Source organism: Papaver somniferum, chromosome 9, assembly GCF_003573695.1.
Source record: "Papaver somniferum cultivar HN1 chromosome 9, ASM357369v1, whole genome shotgun sequence".
Lineage (NCBI taxonomy): Eukaryota > Viridiplantae > Streptophyta > Magnoliopsida > Ranunculales > Papaveraceae > Papaver > Papaver somniferum.
In genome coordinates, this window is record NC_039366.1 from 174,639,165 (window position 1) to 174,645,164 (window position 6,000).

Genomic DNA, 6,000 nt, shown 5'->3' on the forward strand with positions numbered 1-6,000 from the left:
AACATTCACTTGCATAAACCATTTTCAATTTTCCCATTGAGCACCACAGAAAAAGCGGGGGTCTAACAACACCACCCAATATTTCGCTTAGCAAACTGTATGGACTAACTCCGAAATACTTTGCTAGAGAATAAACTAGATAGTCAGACTCAATCTAGATAAAAGTATCTCAAGGAGTTAATATCTCTCTCTTGATTTGATTTTTACTCAATCTAAAATCAATAGTGAGTCTTTATCAAATACAAGGAATAACTTGGACGGTACCAAAGACCAATGTCCAAGGATCAATCAATATCAATCAACAACCAAAGGTTGGATTTTCAATTGATGATCACGAACGCACAACCTGTATTATTTCAATTATATAAAATATAATGCGGAAAAGAAATAAAACAGACACCAGAAATTTTGTTAACGAGAAAACCGCAAATGTAGAAAAACCCCGGGACCTAGTCTAGATTGAATACACACTGTATCAAGCCGCTACAGACACTAGCCAAGCTAACTTCGGACTGGACTATAGTTGAACCCCAATCAGTCTCCCACCGATCCAAGGTACAGTTGTACTCCTACGCCTCTGATCCCAGCAGGATACTACGCACTTGATTCCCTTAGCTGATCTCACCCACAACCAAGAGTTGCTGCAACCCAAAATCGCAAAATTGATAATAAACAAATCTGTCTCACACAGAAAAGTCTATCAAAGGATAAATATGTCTCCCACAGATAAACCCTAGGTTTTGTTCCGTCTTAAAATATGAAATCAAGGTGAACAGGAACCAATTGATAATCCGGTCTTATATTCCCGAAGAACAACCTAGATTAATCAATTATCTCTCTACAATCCTTCCTGAATACACAGGCGGTTTTTCGAGGAATCACAAACAGTGAGACGAAGATGTTTGTGACTTCTTTATCTTGCCTATCGGAGAACTCTCACGATCTCAACACAATCAAAGATTGTACTCGTACGGTAGAAGATGCAATATCAGATCACACAACTTCGATAAAAGTAGTATCGGTCTGGCTTCACGATCCCAATGAAGTCTTTAAGTCGTTAACCTGGTTTTAGAGAAGAAAACCAAAGGTTAAAGGAGAATCGACTCTAGCGAGCGCACTAGTATCACACAGACGTGTGGGGATTAGTTTTACACAATGCTAGATGTCTCCTTTATATAGCCTTCAAATCAGGGTTTTGCCTTAGTTACAAAGCAATCCATATTCACCGGTAGATGAAAACCTGATTTAGATTCAAGATAATATTTCTCAACCGTTAGATCAAAAACTTAGCTTGTCACACACACTTGGGTGGACGTTTACTGGGTTTGTGAAAACCATGCCCAAATGTGTATGTGTATGTTGGTTCAACAGAGTAACCCAAAAGGTTAACCATATGAGCATTTCATATTAACCTTGTTCTTCTTCACCATAACTAGTTCAATTGACTCAAATGAACTAGTTAGAGAGTTGTTCAATTACTATGAGATCTTATGTAACTACACAAGACACAATTGAAACAAAGATGATTCGATTCGATTGAATCGGCTCATGAACTTTATAGCCACGGTTTGCATAAAGTATTCCTTAGTTATTTAAGTTTCGTGTTCAGAGCACATCTTTAGATCATAACCTCTTAAGCTCACAAACAAGTTCGCGGACTTAAGAAAACCGGTGGAGTTTTCCAAACTCAGCAGAAAATCTCGTCAAGGAGACTTTCGCCAGTTCGCGGACTTACACGCAAACGAGTTTTTGGAAAATCCCAGCAGAAATTCTCGGTACAAGAACTTCTGTCAATTCGAGGACTGAGTTCGCGGACTGGGTTCGCGGACTTGGCAAATCCAATTCCTCCGGTTTCTCTCAATCAACAAAGTTCGAAAACTTCGGATTAAGGAATACATGGTTATGTAATCTAAACTCTCATTCCAATCATTGAGACATTCTCAGAGGACGTTATATAGCCGTTATTCACAGACCGTTTCGTGTCAGAGCAATTCTCAAAGTAATTGAAACTTTTCATGACTTTCGTCACTAGGTGAAGATAAACTTGATCAAAGCGAAACGTTTTACCAACACATGATTTCGAGATATAGATAGGCGAGATATACTCGGCTCGAAATATCAAATGTGTATGATCCAGTCTATATAGCATACGACTTTTGTATCATAAGAAGTAGGAGATAGAAGAGATAGACTTTTAAGTGATAGATAAGTTCAAGTCTCCACATACCTTTTTGTTGATGAAGTTACACGGTTCCTTGAGTATATCTTCGTCGTTGTATGATGAATCGCCATGAAGTTCTTGAGCTCAACTACACTTTTCTATCCTAGTCCGACAAAAGTTAAGCCTATATTGTCAATCTTTGACAGAAGATAGGTTAAAATCTTTTGTATCCAAGGATTATTGCTATTGTATATGCTTGTGCAAAAGAATGAATCCTTGTGTATTCCACGGTATAGATCTTCATTGATCCATCCTTTTTATATTACCGTGAGGCTCAGTAATGTGTCTTATGTTGAGCACGATACAACTAAGTTGATTAATTTTTGATTAGCTTGGTTGGTTGTTCCGTAAGATACTTTATGTTGAGCATTTGTGAACTAAATTAATCATCTTGTTTGGTTATTTAGTTATTGCTCCGTAAGTTCTCTTATGTCGAACAAAATAAATTACAATTAAATTGATTACATTTGTGATTAGTTTGATTGTGTATTCCAATTAGATTAATTATGGAATCTCTTGTAATTAGTCTAGTTGAGTTTTCATATATTCCATGAGTTTTTCTTGTGTTGAGTATATGAACGGCTATCTTAATCATTTTCTAATGGTCATGTTAGTCGTTGCTCCGTAAGTTTACTTATGTTGAGCACAATGAATTAAATTGATCACCTTTGTGGTTAATTTGATTATGTATTCCAATTAGATTATTCATGGGTTTACTTATGAATATTTTGATTGAGTTTTGGATATAAAAATCATTCTCATGGTTTTGGTGTCCAATAAAATCCTTCGTTTCTCTTGAAATTAAGGTTGCTCGTTGTTGTTCCCTTGGGAATGACATCAAATGGGGGAGAGTTCTTTTGAACTTGTACTTAATGGTCATATCTTAAGGGGTGTGCGGCTGTGGAATTTTAAAGGGGTTATCTTGTATCTTTAAACTCCTTGATGAATGTTGTTAGCTTCGGCTATATGATTACATCTAAATAAAATGATGTGTGTTTCTTTCTCTCATTCATGAAATGTCTCTTACGGAAATTTCATTATGATCCCGTTCTTGTACCTTTGCCAATTTTATTGACAAAAGGGGGGAGAATTAATATGTAGTTCACACTACAAATACATATGGTTTTCGGATCATTGTGTAAGGGGGAGTGGTTTTCATGTTTGATGGAGTATTGACTAAGGGGGAGTGATACATATCACCATAATATTATTGTTGAAATTGTGATACAATTGGACTTTGACACTATGTAATAATACTATGACATTGTATAACAATGATCGAGACCGATGCTTTGTCATTGTTATAGCTACGGATCTTCAACAACGGTGATGCTAAACTTACAACCTTTGGGATCATTGGAGTACTTGGAAGTGACGAAGATTTTGAGGAATGTTGAAGATTAGACATGTGGAATAGGAGCTATTAAAGTTTCATTATCTTTTTTGTATTCCATATGTATTGATAGTTTTGTCACTGAAATTGACAAAGGGGGAGATTGTTAGAGCACTGCTCGGTCAAACTCGCATGCGTTGCTATCTCAAGCATGTTTGTCAATGTTAGTGATCAAAACTATAAGTCTTGATTTCTAGTCTCTTATAGCTAAGTCTCGGACTAGGATAGTAAGTGTAGTTGAGCTCAAGGACTTCATGGTGATTCATCATACAAGTAGAAGATCTACTCAAGGAACCGGTGGAACTTTCCGACAAAAAGGTATGTGGAGACTTGAACTTATCTGTCACTCAAAAGTCTATTTATTCTATCTCCTACTCTCTGAGACAAAAGTCGTATGCTATATATATAATAGATCATACACATTTGGTATTTCGAGCCGAGTATACCTCACTTATCTATATCTCGAAATATGTGTTGGTAAGCTTTTCGCTTCGACCAAGTTTATCTTTACCTAGTGACGATAGTCAAGAATGTTTCAATCACCTTGAAAATTGCTTTGACGAGAAATAGTGTAACAATTATATAATGTCCTCTAAGAATGTTTCAACGATTGGAATGAGAGCTTAGATTACATAACAAATAGATTCCTTGAACCGAAGTTCTCGAACTTTGTTGATCAAAAGAACCGGAAGTATGGCAAGTGCCAAGTCCGCGAACTCATTCTGCGAACCGCCGAAGTTATCAAACCCGAGAATTTTTGCTGGAGTTGACAAACTACTTGCGTGAGCCAAGTCCGCGAACCGGCGTAGTTCTCGAACCCGAGAATTTCTGCTGGAGTTTGTAAACTCTATCCGGTGTCTTAAGTCCGCGAACCTAGTCTGCGAACTTGAGAAGGTTATATATCTAAAGATGATTTCTGAACTTAATCTTAAAAGACTAAGGAATGCATTTGCAAACCGTGGATATTAAAGTTCAGAACCGATTCGAGTGAATCAAATCATCTTTGCTTCAATTGTGTTTTGTGTAGTTACATAAGATTTCCTTGCAATTGAACAACTCTCTTAACTAGTTCATTTGAGTCAATTGAACTAGTTATGGTGAAGAAGAATATGGTTGGTATGAAACGCTCAAATGGTTAACCTCTTTGGGTAGACTATTGTTGAACCAACAATGTATACGTTTGGGTGCGGTTAAAAAACCTAGAAGCGTACAGTCATTTGTGTATGACAATCTAAGTTTTCGATCTAACGGTTGAGAAATATTAGATTGAATCTAAATCAGATTTTCATCTAACGGTTAATATTGATTGCTTTGTAACTAAGGAAAAACCCTGATTTGAAAGGTTATATAAAGGAGACATTTAGCATTGAGAAAACTAATCTCCATACGTCCGTGTGATACTAGTTTCTCTGCTAGAGTCGATTCTCCTTTAACCTTTGGTTTTTCTTCTTCTAAAACCAGGTTAACGACTTAAAGACTTCATTGGGATTGTGAAGCCAGACCGATACTACTTTTATCGTAGTTGTGTGATCTGATCTTGCATCTTCTATCGTAACAGTACAATCATATTGATTGGCTTGAGATCGTGAGAGTTCTCCGATAGGCAAGATATAAAAAGTAATCACAAACACCTTCGTCTCATCGTTTGTGATTCCACGACATCTTGTTTCGCTACCATACGATTAAGATTGTTGTGAGGTGATTGATTAATCCTGGCTATTCTTCGGGAATATAAGACCGGATTATCAATTGGTTCATGTTCACCTTGATTATTATCAAAAGACGGAACAAATTTTTTTAGGGTTTTTCTGTGGGAGACAGATTGATCCTTTGATAGACTTGTCTGTGTGAGACAGATTTGTTTATTGTTAAAGCCTGCGATTTTGGGTCGTAGAAACTCTTAGTTGTGGATGAGATCATCTAAGGAAATCAAGTGCGCAGTATCTTGCTGGGATCAGAGGCGTAGGGAGTACAACTGTACCTTGGATCAGTGGGAGACTGATTGAGGTTCAACTATAGTTCATTCCGAAGTTAGCTTGGAGTAGGCTAGTGTCTGTAGCGGCTTAATAAGTGTGTATTCAATATGGACTAGGTCCCGGCGTTTTTCTGAATTTGCGATTTCCTCGTTAACAAAATTTCTGGTGTCTGTGTTATTTCTATTTCCGCATTATATTTGTTTATATAATTAAAATAATACAGGTTGTGCGTTTGAATCAATCAATTGGAAATCCGACCTTTGGTTGTTGATTGATATTGATTGATCCTTGGACATTGGTCTTTGGTACCGTCCAAGTTATTCCTTGTGTTTGATTATAGACTCGCTGATTTCTATTAGCTTGAGTGAATCAAAACAAGAGAGAGATATTAACTCCTTGAGATACTTTTA